This window comes from Triticum urartu, chromosome 7, assembly GCF_003073215.2.
Source record: "Triticum urartu cultivar G1812 chromosome 7, Tu2.1, whole genome shotgun sequence".
In the NCBI taxonomy this organism is placed as follows: domain Eukaryota; kingdom Viridiplantae; phylum Streptophyta; class Magnoliopsida; order Poales; family Poaceae; genus Triticum; species Triticum urartu.
Genome location: NC_053028.1, coordinates 23,832,229 through 23,854,382, shown reverse-complemented (window position 1 = coordinate 23,854,382; position 22,154 = coordinate 23,832,229). Strand labels below are relative to the sequence as shown.

Here is a 22,154-nt window from a genome sequence, read left to right as displayed (position 1 = left end):
GGATATACCTTCTCCCGAGACATTCCGATCAGACTCGGTATCCCGGTTCTACAAGACACTTCGACGAGTTAAAACAAATCCAGCAACACCGCCCGAATGTGCCGACAAATCCCGATAGGAGCTGCACATATCTCGTTCTCAGGGGACACTCCGATGAACACTACGTACAACTAAAACCAAACCTCGAGTTGCCCCGAGGTGGCGCTGCAAGTGGCTCTGTTTGGACCAACACTCAGGGCACACTCAGAAAAGCTTTATTCAAGGCGAACTGACAAGGGGTTCCCATTATCACCCAACCGCGTAAGGAACGCAAAATCCGGGAACATAACACTGATATGACGGAAACTAGGGCGGCAAGAGTGGAACAAAACACTAGGCGAGAGGCCGAGCCTTCCACCCTTTACCAAGTATATAGATGCATTAAGATAACAAGATAATATAGTGATATCCCAACAAGTAAATAATGTTCCAACAAGGAACGGTCTCCAATCTTCACCTGCAACTAGCAACGCTATAAGAGGGGCTGAGAAAAGCGATAACATAGCCAATCAACGGTTTGCTAGGACATGGTGGGTTAGAGGTTTGACATGGCAATTTTGGGAGGCATGATAAGCAAGTGGTAGGCATCGTAGCATAGGCATAGCAAAAGAGCGAGCATCTAGCAAAGCAAAGATAGAAGTGATTTCGAGGGTACGATCTGAAGGAAATATGCCCTAGAGGCAATAATAAAGTTATTATTTATTTCCTTATATCATGATAAATGTTTATTATCCATGCTAGAATTGTATTAACCGGAAACATGATACATGTGTGAATACATAGACAAACTTAGTGTCACTAGTATGCCTCTACTTGACTAGCTCGTTAATAAAAGATGGTTATGTTTCCTAACCATGAACAAAGTATTGTTATTTGATTAACGAGGTCACATCATTAGTTCAATGATCTGATTGACATGACCCATTCCATTAGCTTAGCACCCGATCTTTTAGTATGTTGCTATTGCTTTCTTCATGACTTATACATGTTCCTATAACTATGAGATTATGCAACTCCCGTTTACCGGAAGAACACTTTGGGTACTACCAAACGTCACAACGTAACTGGGTGATTATAAAGGAATACTACAGGTGTCTCCAAAGGTACGTGTTGGGTTGGCGTATTTCGAGATTAGGTTTTGTCACTCCGATTGTCGGAGAGGTATCTCTAGGCCCTCTCGGTAATACACATCACATAAGCCTTGCAAACATTGTAACTAAGATGTTAGTTGTGAGATGATGTATTACGGAACGAGTAAAGAGACTTGCCGGTAACGAGATTGAACTAGGTATTGGATACCGACGACCGAATCTCGGGCAAGTAACATACCGATGACAAAGGGAACAACTTATGTTGTTATGCGGTCTGACCGATAAAGATCTTTGTAGAATATGTAGGAGCCAATATGGGCATCCAGGTCCCGCTACTGGTTATTGACCGGAGACGTGTCTCGGTCATGTCTACATTGTTCTCGAACCCGTAGGGTCCGCACGCTTAAGGTTACGATGACAGTTATATTATGAGTTTATGCATTTTGATGTACCGAAGGTTGTTCGGAGTCCCGGATGTGATCATGGACATGACGAGGAGTCTCGAAATGGTCGAGACGTAAAGATTGATATATTGGAAGCCTATGTTTGGATATCGGAAGTGTTCCGAGTGAAATCGGGATTTTACCGGAGTACCGGGAAGTTACCGGAACCCCCCGGGAGCCATATGGGCCTTAATGGGCTTTAGTGGAAAGGAGAAAGGGGCAGCCCAAGGTGGCTGCGCACCTCCCCCCTCCCCTAGTCCTATTAGGACTAGGAGAAGGTGGCCGGCCCCCCTCTTCCTCTTTCCCCCTCGGGGAATCCTAGTCCAACTAGGATTGGGGGGGGGGGGAGTCCTACTCCCGGGAGGAGTAGGACTTCTCCTGCGCCCTCCTCCTGGCCGGCGCCCCCTCCCCCTTGGCTCCTTTATATACTGAGGCAGAGGCACCCCAGAAACACACAAGTTGATCCACGTGATCTATTCCTTAGCCGTGTGCGGTGCCCCAGCCACCATATTCCTCGATAATACTGTAGCGGAGTTTAGACGAAGCCCTGCTGCTGTAGTACATCAAGACCGTCACCACGCCGTCGTGCTGACGGAACTCTTCCCCGACACTTTGCTGGATCGAAGTCCGGGGATCGTCATCGAGCTGAACGTGTGCTCGAACTCGGAGGTGCCGTAGTTTCGGTGCTTGATCGATTGGATCGTGAAGACGTACGACTACTTCTTCTACGTTGTGTCAGCACTTCCGCAGTCGGTCTGCGTTGGGTACGTAGACAACACTCTCCCCTCTCGTTGCTATGCGTCACATGATCTTGCGTGTGCGTAGGAATTTTTTTGAAATTACTACGAAACCCAACATGATCATCTTGCCTGCAAAGTTGTCAGAGTTGACTGGATCCTCGAAAGCAAACTCAATGGGCTCCTCGTTAGCGAACTCGTCTCCCGGCTCTACCCAAACAAGACAAACAAGCAACAAGAACACAATCAACCACGTGCAAAGCTCAAACAACATGATGCAAACATGGTATGCTATGCGGGATGCGAGATGTGATGCATATGCAAGATTTGACAAGAGATGAATGAACCTGGCCTCAACTTGGAAATCCAAGTGTGCCACTGGAAAGGTGAGGTGATTTCTCTTGAATTCGATATAAAGAACACAGGAATCGGAGACGCGGTTTGGAATGGCGAGCAAAACAAATATGGCACCGATCTGCGATATACAGCAAGTAGCCATCTAAATGCAACAAGACAAACATGCTACAACACCCAAACATGGCAACAAAATACATGGCAGGGATCCATTCATGAATCTTAACAAAATATGAACACTGAGCTACGGCCAATTCATCCACTAACAGGTTCAAACAAGCATGGCAAAAGTGCAATTGGTAAACAGGTTTCAGACTTAGTGAAATTAACACTTGTCTGGAATTTCAGATCAGGTAGCACACTTTGGAGCAAGAAAACTAGATGCTACAGGTACTGAACATGGCAAATCAAGGCATGTCATGAAGCTACTCAAAGAGCTTAACAAAAGTCCCTTAGTGACCTTGAGCCAAAAGGGATCAGAAAATACAATTGCAAGCATGTGAACATGGAAAAAACATAATCAGATCTCAGACTTAGTGAAAAACTGGAGCATGCAAATCAGATATCAAGTAGGCATGTTTACGAGCTCGATGCACTCACTACAGAGCAAGGCATGACAATCTAAGCATACACCCATCAAGAATACACATTATACAAGCTAGACATGGCAAGAACAACAACATAGCATGCACGGATCAACTACAACATCCTCGGCAAAATCGCTAACAAGTAGACAATCTGCCCAGATTCACGAAATAGCAAAAGTAGAGCTCGATTGACTCAAGGTAGTGGTGCTCCATAATTGCAAACAAAGACATGGATGGATAGAGCACCACAAGGTAAACAATCATCCTCAAAGAGGCATGGGATCACTAGGAAACAACATGAACATATGGCATATTGATAAAAACAGTCCAAGGACTTAGTGGAATTGCTAAGTCCCTGAAATCAGCATTAACGAATGCACCACTATGCAAGCTTGTGCTAGTCACCACACACATCACATAAAAACATGGATGGCACCTCTGGAAAGATGACAAAGCATATAACAAAACATATGTAGAGCTCAGGGGCATATCATGCACACAATAATCATGGCAAAAATGACAAATAGCTAATTGGAGCAGCAGATCTGACAATTAACTCAAATATCATTCTTCCAACAGCATTTCAGGCATCAATATAAACTCAAATGAAAATGATGCAATGAGATGAAATGATGTGCTCTTTGAGACGAACATTTTGATATGCTATATGACCAAAACGGATCTACGGATGCAAAGTTACGGCACGACAACATAGCAATAAAATTAGGGTTTCTGAGAAAAAGTCAACCGAAGCACTATTCCCAGATCTGATCCGGATCGGCACGGAAATCGAGGATCGCCGGAAATGTCGACGGGGATCGCCGGAGGTCTTCGGGGAGGCGGTGGAGGACGCCGGAGGGAGGCCGGTTCGCCGGATCCGTGCGGAGGAGGAGCGGGGTGGCGACGGGGTGGACTTGGCGGCGTCGGGGCGGCGACGAGGCGAAGTCCGGCGAGGGCGCTTGCACCGGAGGTCGCCGGCGATGGAGTACGCGGCGGCCGGAGCGGGGCGGCTCGGGCGCGCTCGACCGCGCGGGAGGAAGAAGGAGACGGGCGGCGGCGGAGCCGCTCTGGGCCGCGGGGGCCTAGCGCGGGCCGGCGGGCCGCGCGCGGTGGTGCCGGCGGGGAAGACACGTGGCGGCCCCCTAGTGGCTGCGGGGCGGCGGCGTGAAATGTCCGACGCGGACCGGACGTGTCCGGCGCGCGGATGGAGCTAGGCTAGGGTTTCGGGGGGAAGAAGAAAGGTGGATTTCGGAGGGGGGCTATTTATAGGCATAGAGGTAGCTAGGAGTGTTCAAATGAGGTGCGGTTTTTGGCCACGCGATCGTGATCGAACACTCTAGATGATTGAGAGGGTTTTGGGCCAAAATGGAGGGGTGTTGGGCTGCAACACACACGAGGCCTTTCCGGTCCCTCGGTTAACCGTTGGAGCATCAAACGAAGTCCAAATGGTATGAAACTTGACAGGCGGTCTACCGGTAGTAAACCAAGGCCGCATGGCAAGTCTCGGTCCAATTCGAAAACGTTTAACACCCGCACATGAAAAAGAGGTAGAAAGGGACACCGGATGACATAGGAGCGCCGGATTGCAAAACGGACAACGGGAAAAATGCTCGGATGCATGAGACGAACATGTATGCAAAAGAAATGCACATGATGACATGATATACAATGCATAACACGCAAGCAATGACAAGGAAACAACAGCGAATAACTGGAGGACACCTGGCACATCGGTCTCGGAGCGTTACAACACTCCACCACTACAAGAGGATCTCGTCCCGAGATCTAGAATGGCACGGGAGGGACAACGGAAAAGAAAGAGAAGAGGTAAAACTAAGTTGCTTCTTTGACAAACGAGTGAAACCAAAGAACCTTGAAAACGTTAAGTCATATCGAGAAAAGAATGCAACGGAGATAAATGAAGTATAAAGCACCCCGTTAGGAAATTGGAACGAGGAAGAAGAAGGTTGAAAGAACTCCGGTAGGGAAGAGTAAAAGGAAGAACAAACTCGGACAGCACTCCGGTTGAAAAGAGATGCAAAGCTTGTAAGGCGAAGAGAACTTTAGCAAAAGTCCCAACACTCCAGTTAAATGGACAATCCTGAAAAGAACATGATCTTGACAAAACAAGATGATGGGTTGAAGAGAACAACAACACAATGCCTCCGGAACGAAAGAATAGAAGTTGTATCGACGGAACAAAAGAACGGAGAAGAAAACAACATCTTGTACCTTCGATGAGCTTGAAAAGCATCTTAAAGAGAAGGGTCGCACGGAGTTGTTGGAAACCAACAACGAAAAGAGTAAGCTTGATATGGTCTTATGGAATACATCTCAAATTATGAGGTGACAACCAGCCACTTACGGGAAAAGAATTGGATTGATATCAACAAGGAGACGAGAAAGCTATCACCGAAAGGATACATGAAGAACTTGGGTCCTTTATAAGCACCATGGATAGCAACAATCCTCGGGAAGGCTTTAGGTGAAATATAACCCAAGATAACTCCAAAGAAGAGATTGATGGATTTAAAATACCTCATTCTTAACCACATGTGAATCATGAAACATGAACCCAAATTATCAAGAATGACATAATAACACCTCCAATGATACGGAAGAAAGAATTGCACTCCGTATTACAATATTAAGAAAGCTTGAGCTTCTTAGAAAAGAATCTCGATGAACACTTCGAGAATGAATTAAATCATAGATGAACCATCATGTAGAACCTCCGTGAATAACTCCGTAACAAAAGGATAACGAGAAGAAAAGGGAAGTTGAAAACACAAGGTGAAACCTTGTAATGCTTTAGGTGTATCTCCGTGAAGATACAATTACGAGAGCTTGGAACTCCGGAAAAGAAAGATAAAAAAATGAGATCAAGAATTTTGATGATCCTCCAGAATAGGGAATTGAGTTCACCCGATGAAACAAGAATAAGAATTACATTATGCGTATCCTTCACCAATATAATAGATGGCAATCAACGGATTTGGCATGCTACTTATTCTCGGAGAAAAGATTAAGAGATATATTGCGCAAACTTGAGAAAGGTCTTCAATGATCCACCGGTAGGATTGAAAAGAACGAAAGAGTTGATATGATAAACGAATGACGAGAAGTCTTGAACGAGCCACCATAAGAATTGAAAATGAACGAAGAGAAGATAAAGAAACACCGGGAAGAATTATAAAATGAACGAAGATACTTGAGAGGATTTAGATACGTGAGAACGAAGAGATCACGAGCCGATTAGAGGATATTTGAACGATGCACCGGTAAGATTTAGAGAAAAAGAGCTGAAAGCTGAGAATGAATAATTATGATATGATGGCCTCCAGAGAATCAAATTGAAAAGACTCCTGAATTACACCGGATGGGTGAAAAGAATTTGATGATCGAAAACAATTATGAGAGGGTGGCCTCGAACTAGAACCACGAATCTCTGAGAGGACGGATAAGATATGGAGGTAAAACTCTTCTTCGGTCTTCAAATTCTGAGAATGACGATGAGAAGCACCACCATGAATTATTTAGATACTCCGGAAGAATCAAAAGCGAAGAGGTTGAGCCAACGATGAAAGAATTTAACTGATCTTGGAGAAAGGCATTTGACTGATGATAAATCATTCTTACGTCAAACTTCAAAAAGAAATTTGAGGATAGCTCCGGGGAAATGAGAAGAGTCAGGTAAGATCCTGGGAAAAGACCTGTGGGTTAGGGCCCACTCAAGAGAAACACCGTTGATGATTTAAAATATAGATTATGCCGGTTGATTTAAATGGCTTGAATGAGATAACATCCTTGAAAGATCTTGAACGAAAGCAGAGTAGAAACATGAATCTTTGAGATATCTTGAGCACTCCGGAACAAAAGAATAGCAAGGAGTGGATGATTAAGAGGTGGCCCGGCATAAGAACACATTTGAAACGTGGAAAAAGGATGTGATCAACACCAAAAGCTTGAATTGAATCCACCGGAGAAGAAAAAGAATGAAGAATAACGAACTTGAAGAGCATCTTCATGAGAACCGCCGGGTAAGGACATTGACGGAAAAGAATGGAGAGACTTCATAATCATAAGATAGATACATGATTAAGAAATCTGAATCCTTGGAGAAAACAAAGGGAGGGAGGGTGGGAAAAACAAAGGCAACTTGGAAACGGATGAAAACAAACACCGTTGAGAAGAAATGGTAATTGATCTTGCTGATGTTGAAATGATCGGATCCACTTGAAGAGAGACACGCCGGTTGAAAAAGGATTGACATGTCAATCCCGATTATCATGAAGGATTAGTGTTCACATTGGAGTATGAGAACACCGCTTAGGAAAAGTATGGAATCAACATTTGACTTCGAAGCAACTCGAATACCATAACTCAAAACAAAACAAAGGATTGGCTTGCAGAATAAGCCGGAACAAACATATGATAGAGATTTCGTCCGAAGTTTTCGTGGTGGGGCCTACATGGGCTCGATCGTACAGCACCATCATGTACAAGGCAGTGCACATGACATACGAAGCGTCCCCGAGTCGGCATAGCCAAGGACTCTTTAAGACACAACGAGACCATTGTAAAACCGATCGTGAATAGGCGGACCACTAGACGTCGAACCCCAATTTCATATCATATATTTGTCGGAAATATATCCTAAGAGCTACTTGAATTCCCACTTATAAACTCCCGAACCTTTCCGGTTATGCAATCGGGTGTTGGGGATACATGGGAAGCATAATATCTCACCCAAAGCTAGCAAATCCTACATCCAGCTGTATCCATCCTTCAACACATAACCAAGAAACCTTCGGAAATCGTCTACCTCAACCTTTGAAAAGCATCCGTTATACGAGTTATGGCAATACTCCCAAACTCCCGCCCCAGTACTGAGTGGCGTCGAGGTTATCTCACCAACAACTGCATAAAAGAGAATTTCGATGTCGGCGTACTAAACTCAGGTATTCTAGAACGACAACGATAAAATTGTGACGACAACACCTCGGAGCTCAACTCCCTGGGACACTGCCACAACCCCTAAATGACAGGAGGCACCAAGAACAATGTTCTCGTCACAAATCCATCGGAACGATTCGAAGATACCCGCGTGATCCTAAAATTTTTTTTAGTGAAATTTGAGAAGAGAAGATTCAAAACTCTACGTCAGGATGCCTTACGAGAGCGATGAAGGGACTGGGGAGTAAAAAAAATTCCTAAACTCTCTGATATATAATTCCTAAATGACTCAAAACATTTTTCTAGACTCCACAACGACAGCTAAACATGATCAAGCAGTGGGGGCTCCTAAGGTCGGGGAAGGCTCTGATTACCAACTTGTAACGCCCTCGATGCGGCTATATCTCCTACGTGTCGAAGCACGACTTAGAGGCATAACCGCATTGAAAGCAATGTCGCAAGTTAGACAATCTTCACAACATCCCATGTAATATACATAATAAAAGGGGAAGGTACATAGTTGGCTTACACTCGCCACCTCAAACAAACTACATAAATAGCATTACATCATCCAATCACTCATGGCCCGAATACGGCGCCAAAATAAAAGATCAACCCAACATGCGACACGGTCCTGATCGCCCCAACTGGGCACCACTACTGATCATCAGGGAAAGACACATAGTAATGGCGTGACTCCTCGTCGAACTCCCACTTGAGCTCAAGCGCGTCCTCTGGAACGGAGTCATCAGGCCCTGCATCTGGTTTGGAAGTAATCTGTGAGCCACAGGGACTCAGCAATCTCGCACCCTCGCGATCAAGACTATTTAAGCTTATAGGTAAGGCAAGGTAATATGTGGAGCTGCAGCAAGCGACTAGCTTATATCGTGGCTAACCTGTTCGCAAAAGAGAGCGAGAAGAGAAGGCAAAGCGCGAATGAATAACTAGAGAACAACCTGCGGCAAGCATTACTCCAACACCGTGTTCACTTCCCGGACTCCGCCGAGAAGAGACCATCACGGTAACTCACACAGTTGATTCATTTTAATTAAGTTAAGGTTCAAGTTATCTACAACCAGACATTAACAAATTCCCATCTGCCCATAACCACGGGCACGGCTTTCGAAAGTTCAAATCCCTGCAGGGGAGTCCCAACTTGGCCCATGACAAGCTCTCACGGTCAACGAAGGATATACCTTCTCCCAAGACATTCCGATCAGACTCGGTATCCCGGTTCTACAAGACACTTCGACAAGTTAAAACAAATCCAGCAACACCGCCCGAATGTGCCGACAAATCCTGATAGGAGCTGCACATATCTCGTTCTCAGGGCACACTCAGATGAACACTACGTACAACTAAAACCAAACCTCGAGTTGCCCCGAGGTGGCGCTGCAAGTGGCTCTGTTTGGACCAACACTCACAGGAGCACTGGCCCGGGGGGGTTTAAATAAGATGACCCTCGGGCTCCGGAAACCCAAGGGAAAGAGGCTAGGTGGCAAAAGGTAAAACCAAGGTTGGGCATTGCTAGAAAAGCTTTATTCAAGGCGAACTGACAAGGGGTTCCCATTATCACCCAACCGCGTAAGGAACGCAAAATCCAGGAACATAACACCGATATGACGGAAACTAGGGCGGCAAGAGTGGAACAAAACACTAGGCGAGAGGCCGAGCCTTCCACCCTTTACCAAGTATACAGATGCATTAAGATAACAAGATAATATAGTGATATCCCAACAAGTAAATAATGTTCCAACAAGGAATGGTCTCCAATCTTCACCTGCAACTAGCAACGCTATAAGAGGGGCTGAGCAAAGCGGTAACATAGCCAATCAACGGTTTGCTAGGACATGGTGGGTTTGAGGTTTGACATGGAAATTTGGGAGGCATGATAAGCATGTGGTAGGCATCGTAGCATAGGCATAGCAAAAGAGAGAGCATCTAGCAAAGCAAAGATAGAAGTGATTTCGAGGGTATGATCATCTTGCCTGCAAAGTTGTCAGAGTTGACTGGATCCTCGAAAGCAAACTCAACGGGCTCCTCGTTAGCGAACTCGTCTCCCGGCTCTACCCAAACAAGACAAATAGCAACAAGAACACAATCAACCACGTGCAAAGCTCAAACAACATGATGCAAATATGGTATGCTATGCGGGATGCGAGATGTGATGCATATGCAAGATTTGACAAGAGATGAATGAACCTGGCCTCAACTTTGAAATCCAAGTGTGCCGCTGGAAAGGTGAGGTGATTTCTCTTGAATTCGATATAAAGAACACCGGAATCGGAGACATGGTTTGGAAATGGCGAGCAAAACAAATATGGCACCGATCTGCGATATACAGCAAGTAGCCATCTAAATGCAACAAGACAAACATGCTACAGCACTCAAACATGGCAAAAAAAAATACATGGCAGGGATCCATTCATGATGCTTAACAAAAGAGGAACACTGAGCTACGGCCAATTCATCCATTAGCAGGTTCAAACAAGCATGTCAAAAGTGCAATTGGTAAACAGATTTCAGACTTAGTGAAATTAACACTTGTCTGGAATTTCAGATCAGGTAACACACTTTGGAGCAAGAAAACTAGACGCTACAGGTACTGAACATGGCATGAAGCTACTCAAAGAGCTTAACAAAAGTCCCTTAGTGACCTTGAGCCAAAAGGGATCAGAAAATACAATTGCAAGCATGTGAACATGGAAAAAACATAATCAGATCTCAGACTTAGTGAAAAACTGGAGCATGCAAATCAGATATCAAGTAGGCATGTTTACGAGCTCGATGCACTCACTACAGAGCAAGGCATGACAATCTAAGCATACACCCATCAAGAATACACATTATACAAGCTAGACATGGCAAGAACAATAACATAGCATGCACGGATCAACTACAACATCCTCGGCAAAATCCCTAACAAGTAGACAATCTGCCCAGATTCACGAAATAGCAAAAGTAGAGCTCGATTGACTCAAGCTAGGGTGCTCCATAAATGCAAACAAAGACATGGATGGATAGAGCACCACAAGGTTAACAAATCATCCTTACTGATCATCCTCAAAAGAGGCACGGATCACTAGGAAACAACATGAACATATGGCATATTGATAAAAACAGTCCAAGGACTTAGTGGAATTGCTAAGTCCCTGAAATCAGCATTAACGAATGCACCACTATGCAAGCTTGTGCTAGTCACCACACACATCACAAAAAAACATGGATGGCACCTCTGGAAAGATGACAAAGCATATAACAAAACATATGTAGAGCTCAGGGGCATAATCATGCACACAATAAATCAATGCAAAAAAATGAACAAATAGCTTAATTTGAAGCCAGCAGATCTGACAATTAACTCAAATAGCATCCTTCCAACAGCATTTCGGGCATCAAGATGAACTCAAATGAAAATGATGCAATGAGATGAAATGATGTGCTCTCTGAGACGAACATTTTGATATGCTATATGCCCAAACGGATCTACAGATGCAAAGTTACGGCACGACGAACATAGCAAAAAATTAGGGTTTTTGAGAAAAAGTCAACCGAAGCACTATTCCCAGATCTGATCCGGATCGGCATGGAAACCGAGGATCGCCGGAAATGTCGACGGGGATCGCCGGAGGTCTTCGAGGCGGTGGAGGACGCCGGAGGGAGGCCGGTTCGCCGGATCCGTACGGAGGAGGAGCGGGGCGGCGACGGGGTGGACTTGGCGGCGTCGGGGCGGCGAGGAGGGCGAAGTCCGGCGAGGGCGCTTGCACCGGAAGTCACCGGCGATGGTGTACGCGGCGGCCGGAGCGGGGCGGCTCGGGCGCGCTCGACCGCGCGGGAGGAAGAAGGAGACGGGCGGCGGCGGAGCCGCTCTGGGCCGCGGGGGCCTAGCGCGGGCCGGGCGGGCCGCGTGCGGTGTTGCCGGCGGGGAAGACATGTGGCGGCCCCCTAGTGGCTGCGGGGCGGCGGCGCGAAATGTCCGGCGCGGACCGGACGTGTCCGGCGCGCGGATGGAGCGGGGCTAGGGTTTCGGGAGGAAGAAGAAAGGTGGATTTCGGAGGGGGGCTATTTATAGGCATAGAGGGAGCTAGGAGTGTCCAAATGAGGTGCGGTTTTCGGCCACGCGATCGTGATCGAACGCTCTAGATGATGGAGGGCGTTTTGGTGGGTTTTGGGCCCAAAATGGAGGGGTGTTAGGCTGCAACACACACACGATGCCTTTCCGGTCCCTCGGTTAACCGTTGGAGCATCAAACATAGTCCAAATGGTACGAAACTTGACAGGCGGTCTACCGGTAGTAAACCAAGGCCGCATGGCAAGTCTCGGTCCAATCCGAAAACGTTTAACACCCGCACACGAAAAAGAGATAGAAAGGGACACCGGATGACATAGGAGCGCCGGATTGCAAAACGGACAACGGTAAAAATGCTCGGATGCATGAGACGAACATGTATGCAAAAGAAATGAACATGATGACATGATATGCAATGCATGACACGCAAGCAATGGCAAGGCAACAACAGCGAATAACTGAAGGACACCTGGCACATCGGTCTCGGGGCGTTACAATCATGGTGGTTGGGCAAGTGGTTGTTGACCAGGAAGGCAAGGAGGGAGCGTTTCATCAGGCGTATGCCCAGCTCCAGGGTAGGAAAATGACCTCAACTTTGAGGATCGAAGCATCTCTACCACAATTGCCCCCCCCCCCCCACCCCCGAACCGCACAGGTATGGCAGAGCCTGCCTGAGAGGCTGTGCCAAGAATATATGGGTCCTCTCGCAGAGGTGAGCCTCACCCGCCAAGCGTCCCACTTGGCACACACGTGGTCAAGGAAGCCCTCATCCTCAAACCACCCAAACTCAAATGAAAGCCAAGGATTGCGTTTCAAATGTTCCTCGCCGGAAGTTAGGACAAGTAGGTTTTGATCCGACCCAATCATAGTTTCAGCTTTGCGCACTGACATTGGATGAACAGTTTCCCTGTTAGAGATGAAAACCCGGCCAGTTTTGCATCACTTATCCTTGCTGGATTGAATCCCACGGTTATAAGAAAAAGTGACTGACCCAAAATAAAATTTTAGTTGCCTGACCATTAGCCGGTCCCATTTGTTGATCGTCATACAAACAATCAAGTACTCCCTCCGTCCGGGGGAGTAGTTAGGAGTGTGATTATCTAACTTCTAAGTTTTAACCCGACGTAGCAAAAGGATCCAAGCTCTGCACTCACATTTTAACTATGACTGACGTCACCATAGTTTGCTAGAAGAGGCCTTTTTTATACTGCCAGGGTCTGTCATTGTAATTCTTGGAATCATTTTTCATCCAGATGTGTCAAAGTAATTCGGCGTTCGGGAACATGTACACTAGCAAGAAAGCAGAAGATCCAGGCCACACCAAGGCAAATCCTCACAAAAGGACCATCTCTAACTTTTACCCTGACGTAGCAAATGTATCCAAGCCATTTGCACTCACATTTCAGCTATGACCAACATAACCGGAGTTAGGGTAGTTTGGAATATACGTGCATGCCGATCATGTGCTTCAACGGATCTAAGCCAGCTACTTTGTAGGAATCTCAATTGGTCTGATGCCTGCAACAACCACCAGCTCTTGACTGACTTATTAGAAAAAAATCATTCCATGCCGGCATCCACAGCAAATGTTCATATGCAATTTAAGTGGCGGAGGTACGGTGACGGCTGTGTGGACGAGGGAGAAAAGAGAAAAGGAGGAGGGCCGGTGCGGTCAGTGCTACATATACGCCCCAGATATGGATGGGTATGGATAGTGCCGGTCAGTCCATCCGTTTGGGACGGATTTGCCAAGTGTGCTTGGGTGGCAATTTTACGTTTGGAAAAGCGACCGGCAGCCTGTCGACGCGTTTGCGGTGGATATGGGGTCGGGTTGTAGATGCTCTCAGCTATTACACACAGACCACGAGAACCCGATTAATTGTTGTGTCAGTTTCCACTTGTTGTCCACTCTGTGTGCTGCCAACGGTTCGTTGGGTCAGCTCCTGTAACACTTCTGTAACCCTTTCTTCCTATCGCAATGAAAGCAGGCTAATATTGCCTTTCGTCTAAGAAAAACCCATATCTAACATTTAACCCTTGCTGAAAACGCTTGGTAGTTTGCATCATACGTGCACGCCGATCATGTGCTTCAGTCATCAAATTTTAAGTTGAAACGGATCCAAAGCCAGCTATTTTGTAGGAATCTCAATAGAGCTGATGCCTGCAACAACCACCAACTCTTGACTGACTTATTAGAAGGTAGTGAAATTAGTTCACTAACTCAACACGCCGGCATCCAAAGCAAGTGTTCATACAAAATTTAAGTTTTTCTTAGGAAACTCTTCAGCCGCGTCCTTGAGTCTCTTGCAATATTATTTTTTACGAGAAAATTTCCAATCTGTTCATCTTCAATTGTGACAATACAACAAATACCAGAGATAATAGAAGCTATATCTAGATCCGTAGACCACCTAGCAACGACTACAAGGAATAAAACAAGCCGAAGGCGCGCCACCTTTATTGCCAATCTCTCGCGGAGCTGCGCAAAACTTGTTATAGTAGACTGTCATAAAGTCGTAGTGCTAAGACCCATAGGACCAGTGCACCAGAATAGCAACCACCGCCCATGAAGAGTAGCGTAAGTTGGAAGGGTCAAACTGGAAAACACACAAATGTAGACGAATGATGAACAAATCCACCAAAGACAAATCCGCTAGATACATACCTCCAGTCCTCCACACGGCCACCAAGGATGCTAAACGCACCACTGGAATAGGGGCTAAGCGTGGAGAACCTCATTCCATCTTTAAGGAGGCGCCGCCGTCTCATCTTTCTGAGCAGGACACAAGCCCTGACAAAACTCAAAAAAACATCTAAAAACAAAGCCCTCCCACTGTCAATGGCCGGAATCCACCATGCCCATAGCCCTAAGACTACCGGAGACGAGGCGGACTAACACCGGCGCCGGCGGGTGGCAGGGGAACCCTAGGATTATTTTTCTTTTGGAGAGTAAGCGGCTGCGTAAGGATACTTGCAATATTATTAGTTCACGGTTGAAATGGATCCACCCAGCAAATCAAAAACTGAAACGGATCCCTATAAGACAATCGTTGGTTATTGACTGACTGTCAAATCTAGTAAAGAGCCACTACCTCTTGATCACAACAACGGGACGCTTGATTGTTGGCAATTCATTCTACGTCGGCGTCCAAACCAAGTGTTCATACGTGGTGCATACATACACGAGTATATATTTATCGATCAACGATTAATCCATGTGGCTGGACGGCTATTAATTAAGTCATTTGTCATACTTTAAATCTGTTAGAGGTCTTACCTGCTACTCCTAAAGTCTATATAAACGAAGCTCCGTCCTTTGGCACTTCCACACTTAAGTTGTAGAGCAACAAGTAGTGGCCGGAGGAATTGATCAAAGATCCATCTCTGATCTCCAGCTGATCGAAGGTATAACTGTTTTACAGTCCATCGTCCACTCCAAGCTTTCCCTATGTTTCACGTGCATGGTCTAGCTAAGAGGTCCAGGACTTCGATCTTATATGACTTTGCTAGTTGCCGACGTTTTTTTGCGTGTGTGAGTTGGTGTTGGTTATATGTATCCTAACTATGCAAAGGCTGGGTGTGTACTCATTGTGTTATATATGTATCTTCTTGATGCTTCATATTGAGCCAATAAAATCCATCCTTTGTTAAAAAAGCCCAGAGATCCATGTGCTTTAATGTTGCGTCGCAACTGTGTGCAAATCATACCAAACCATAGGACATTTGTTTACTCTTTAGGGCATGCTTGATTTGCGGTGTTGATCAAATCGGATTCTAAAAAATGGAATTAGAATACATTTCAGATTCTTCTGTCTGATACTCCCTCTTAATAAGTTCATATAAGGCCATAAATTATACCTGAAGGTCGTGCAAGTGCAACTCTGGGAAGCATGCGAAAATCCAGAGCAATGACAGTGCAGGAGCTCGCCTACATCAGCAAGCCCGACGTGCCAGCATAGTACATGGTGCGCGGTCACCACGATCAGCAGCTCGCCATGGCTGTCGCAGCACCAATCCCTGTCATTGACCTCTGCTACCTTTTCAAGGAGGACGGTGCAGCCACCGATGAGGCATCAAAGCTTCGATCAGCGCTCGAATCATGGGGCCTCTTCCATGTAAGTAACAATTCTAACAGCAGCTCAGCAGTCAGAAACTCAGAATAGCACTTAACCATTTTGTAGCAAGATCTAGCATTCATATTCAAGTTACTTCATGTGTACGTTCCTGCATGCAGCTCAGTAACCATGGTATAGAAGCGACCATGATGGACGATATGATGTCCGCGTCGAGGGAGTTTTTCTGGCGGCCACTCGAAGACAAGCAGAGGTACAACAACCTGATCGGCGGCGAGCAGTTCCAGTTTGAGGGGTACGGGAACAACCGGGTGAGGTCGCCATACCAGATCCTGGATTGGTCTGACCGCATCTACCTCAAAGTGGAGCCCGAGGATGAGCGGCACATCACCCTTTGGTCAACACATCCCGAAAACTTCAGGTCACTAATTGATCTGAGCGATCTCTTCCCAAATTTCTAGGTTCACGGTTTAAGGATCATTAGCTCACATTTTGTTGTGTTTGCAGGGATGTTCTGCATGAGTTCACAAAGAAATGTGGGAGAGTGAAGGATGATGTCCTCCGGGCAATGGCAAAGCTGCTCGAGCTTGACAACGACGACTACTTTGTGGACCAGCTTGTGGACCAGCTACTACCCCCAGTGTCCAAGGCCAGAGCTTGTATTTGGTCTCAAGCCTCACTGTGATGGAACCGTTCTTACAATTCTCATGATCGATGACAGCGTCGGTGGCCTTCAAGTTCTTAGAGATGGGGTGTGGTGGGATGTACCGATCGTACCTCGCACCCTGCTGGTCATTATAGGAGATCAGACTGAGGTGCGTCTTTTCTAATTAACTAACTTTGTTCGGTCTGGTTAGAACGCTATTTTTTCTTGTTGTAAAAAGAAGAAGTTAGTTTACGATGAAAAATACTTTCATACTATAACAAATTTATAGTCTTTCCAAGCATATCCACATAAAACACAACAATCAAAGTTACGTGCTCGGTATTTGAAAGAAAAAAATCATTTTGTTGAAAGTTTTTAAGGTCTTAGGTTGATCGAGTTGAATTGTTGTTGCACAGATAATGAGCAATGGGTTCTTCAAGAGCCCTGTGCATAGGGTCGTGACGAATGCAAAGAAAGAGAGGCTATCAGTGGCTCTAGACTACTCTGTTGACCACGAGAGAGAAATCGAGCCATTGCCTCAGTTGATAAATGAGAAGAGACCAGCATTGTACAGGAAAGTTAAGGTCAAGGACTACATTTCCGGGCTCTATGAACATTTTTCTCAAGGGAAAATGGTTATTGATACACTGCAGTTATAACTATGTGGTGTCATGAAAAAATGTGATCAAATTATGGCCAATGTATGTATTGTGTATTTCTAAATGTCACGTGTGTTAAGTACTCCCTTTGTTCAACAACACATGTCATTTCAAGTTTTTTGGATGTTCTACATGCTATTAAGAAAATAAAGTTCTATATCACTATTGTGTTCTACACGTTATGATAATATTTCCACTTGAGAATTTCGTAAACCTTTTCTGTATAGTACCAATGAACAATACAAGTTCGAGGACTATTGTTGGGTTGTTTGAGCATGCTTCCCGAGGGACAATTGTCATCAAACGAGAAGATACTGTTGGAAAATAAAGGTAATAGTTTAAGAATTGACATGAGGTATCATTCACAATAAGAATATGATGCAAAAACAATTCTAATGTTACGCAAGACAGTCCGAACAAGGGAGTGCAAACCAACGCTGTAAGATGACGAACAAGCCTGCCTCCTACCATTTGTCTCTCGCTCCCACCTGATGACTCCCAGTGGTAGAGATGCCGATAAGCTTTTGACTAGTTGTGGTACCCATCTGCGTCCGAGACTAGTGAGAGGTCTAGTCCCTCCTTTCCTGTGTATATGGCTTATCTTAAAAAAGTTATTTTATCATTTTATAAGTCTCAAATTTATTGCTCTCATTCACATGTTCAGATTTCAAGGTGCACTAAACCAGTGCACGCAAGGATTCAGAGAAAACCAATGCAATTAAAACTTTTTGGTCATTTATTTTTCACACATGCATGCATTGCATTAATACATTGGTAAACGCTTTCTTTTTGAGGAAAAAACAAGCCAATTAATTGAGTACTTCTGCAAACTACAAAAGTTATTCTACCACCCTACATCTACCTTGGTTGGTGAGATTTTTGAACTGAGCCCTATAAACCGGAAGGGAGGGAGTGGGACATTGGGTTAATTATGAAGTATATCTCTTTATGCTCAAAAGTATGGGAGATCATTTGATTATTGATGAACAATTACCAGTTATATGTTTAGTCTTTGGTTCAAGGCTAGCCTTGGTATATTTTTGGACATGATTAAGTCCAAGGTAATAAGTAAAATAGACTGCAAAGTCGTAAATAGACCAAAGGAATCCCGTCTGCTACTTCCTAACCATTAATAATATAAAATTTTATGTCAAGATCTTTGGTCTTCCCCTGGAACCATTGAAAAAAGTGAAAGATAATATAATAGAAAGACTCCAAAGTGTCATAGAAAAAACTATATTATATTATTATCCTACTATCTTTTCTGTGGCAATTTTCCCTAGCCTTATGCATGTAGCTTTTTAATCCACACATAGAGAAAGCAGAGATGCCCTTATTAGGGTAGAACATACGTATATCTATTTATCATGAAAGAACATATTGGCCCGTTCCACCTTCGTAGGGCCACTGGGAACCAACCAAATCATGGTGGAGTGAAGTCCAACAAAAAATTAGTAACATAATAATAGATAATTATTGGCACATGAACGTAGCCAATACCATGGTAGCAATGACTGTAATTTTTGTAGGAGAAGTCTGAATCCAGATTCCAAGCGAAAAAATGGGAACTCAAAAAGGATCCTTACATTCTCAAAGAATTCAAAGCCAGAGGAGAATTCTCAAAGATTCTCAAAGGTTCCAAATGGAAACTCAAAATGGGAACGAATCAATGGTTTTGTTTCAGAGAGGAGAACGGGTTATTTACTTTTAGTTTGATGGCTAGGGGAGAATTCAAAGCTAAGCTACTAATGTATCTACAAAACCTTAAAGTGGGATGAAGGAGTCTTGGTCAGCCGAAAATTGGTTATAAGTACGCGCAAGATCTTTCCTGTCCCCCTGGAACATATGGGAATAAAGACCACCTTGAAAAGCATGAAAAAATGCTCGAATGCAGCAAGTGGTTGAGTTTAGTAATTCCTCATAGAGAATTATTGACTTCGCACTATGTTGCTTGCTCGTTACGAACAAAAGAAGCCGATACTAGAAGGACGTCAAACTAGGGTGACAAAAATGTTTTTTGCTGGTGCTCCAAAACGAAGCAGAGTCACCGACTCTTCTTGTAAACTAGACAATTATGGCGTGCGTTGCCGCGCCTGTCCATTTTTACAATCAATGATAGGTATTTGCACACATATATTCAGATACAAAACATGAAAGTCAATTTTATTCATATCAGAAGAAAATGTTGCTTATTTTAAGCTTGGTTATTTTTCATTGCCGACATCATCAGACATATAATGATAAATAAAAGTAAAAAAATACTTAGCAAGCATGCATTTGTGATCAAGCCGAGAGCGGACCAATCCATCCATCTGTCAACAAATCATCATAATGCTTCCCTATGGACTTCTCTTCTATAAAAGCACAAACAAGTTCCGAAAAAGAGATTGATGAAAGTTTATAAACAATTCACGAAAAGAGAGAGTTAAATTTAGAGAGAAAACTATGAAACATAAATAAGATGAGCAATTGGCATAGTTTTATTACCTTTTTCACCGACTTCACAAAGATATGTCTCTTGCCAATTGTGGTGGGACCATGTTGCTCCTAGGTCCTCACCCTTTGTCTTATACTTTCTTCTTGGCCTCACCTCCTCCAAAGTGTTCCTCAACAGCGGTGGCAGCAGCACACATAGGATTTTCCCTAGGCTGCGAGAGCATGTGGGTAGCAAGGTCGAAGTTGAATAAAATAGTGGATGATGAAACACTACCTGTCTTGATCCTCAAAGTGAATAAGAAGTGCTAAGTACATGGAAGTAAATTTAACGAAAGTAACTTTAAAGTTCCAAACAGTAATATGTAATAAGCACGAGAACATGTATCCAGTTTGTGGGAGACTTGACTCCAATTAAAATACACATACTATATCTATTTTCATTTTTCATACGGTGCAAAGCTGGTACTTCAGTTTTGGTTTGGACAAAATGGGAATACTCAATTATGTTGGATGTAATAAAGCATGTAGACAACTTCAAAAGAAGTTCTAGAAATTACAACATGATGCCATAGCTATCCAAGTTAAAATAAAATTAAGCTTTAAATTCCATATGAAACAGTTTTTCTCCCTTCACAGAAAAAAAATATACTGTCCGATGAGAGAGTGGTATATGGAAGTCACCTCCATTGCATATGCATTGGTCCTTTTCTTTCTAACAACGTGCATGATATGAAAAGGAAGGCATTTTAATACAATCCGAATAGTATGTTGTTTTTCCGTGCAACTGTAAAATATTTTCTGCAAAAAGTAACAAAATTGGGGAGTATGCCAACAATTCATTATTTGGCTGGTCGATTACTACAACTATTAAATTTACTCACACATGCCTGAAGAAATATGTTAGCACAGCAACATTATATCTCTCCATTTCTCCTTTCCCTGCATATACGTAGATTGAGAACTCAAGATATATAAAATTCAAGCCTTTGGTTATCCAACTGTTTACGTACAATCTTTGTTTGGTGTCCAACTAATTTGAAAGAAGAGATAGATTGAAGTGAATAGATCACATAAATTAAACCAACAATCATTAATAAGAATCGGTACATTTGGTTTCTCCACTTCACAAAACACCAATTGCTTAAATTGCACATCAGATAAAGTGAATCGTACAGATATCAGATTCAATGATGATGATATAGCGAGTTTTGATGGCCCTTGTTGCGTATAGGATAGTTGAAGAAGTGTGAAGTGAACTACTGTCTTCTCATCCTGGGAAACGGGGGTTCTATGAAATCATCCCTCGGACATCAAATATTGGATGTGTGAAGTGAACTATTGTCTTCATTCTTCAATGATGCAACTAAGATTTAAAATTATTAGTTTTTTCGAGAGTACACAAATTACCTAGCTACAATGTTTAATTGAAGGAGAAGAAAACGAATTGCAAGAGAAAAGCAACAACACACTGGCTCCTAGAACTAACGCTACTACTCACACAAGGATGCTACACCTGCTCCTCCAGCCAATGATCAAAGTTGTAGGTCGGAAATGATTTGAGAGCTCGGTTCTTCTTCCTTTCTCTGTTGGCTGGTGTTAGTGAACACCTTGGTGTTTGTCTGCTTCCATAAGCTCCATACAGTTAGCATACCCAGGGAACCAAAACCACACTGTTTATTTTTCTGCAAAATGCTCCTGGATATGATCCACCACTCTTCAAGGACATCCACACCAAAGGGAATGGGCACAACATTGTCGATGAGAACCTCACAAACGCAATGGTGCCAAGCTTATGTCGAATAACTGCATTGCACGAGGATGAAAATGGAGAGACACATCGATTCAGGAGCATGTTCTAGTGGACAGATCAAAATTATTCTAAGTTAACTCACTGAAACTACAATCAGGTGACCAAAAAGGGCAAGAGCAGAACTTTATATGCAAGAGACTACACAATGAATAAACAGTGAATATGATAAATATAAATCTTCTCTAAATTGCATGAAATCCAACTAAAAAACTATTATTAACCTGGTCAAGAAGAAACTAAACTATTGGTTTTAT

The 22,154-nt window shown here is 44.0% G+C and overlaps 1 pseudogene; it reads left to right on the top strand.

Annotated features, from left to right (window-relative positions):
* Positions 1-15,131: 15,131 nt before the first annotated feature.
* Positions 15,132-17,654, top strand: LOC125518211 (annotated as a pseudogene).
* The last annotated feature ends 4,500 nt before the right edge of the window (positions 17,655-22,154 follow it).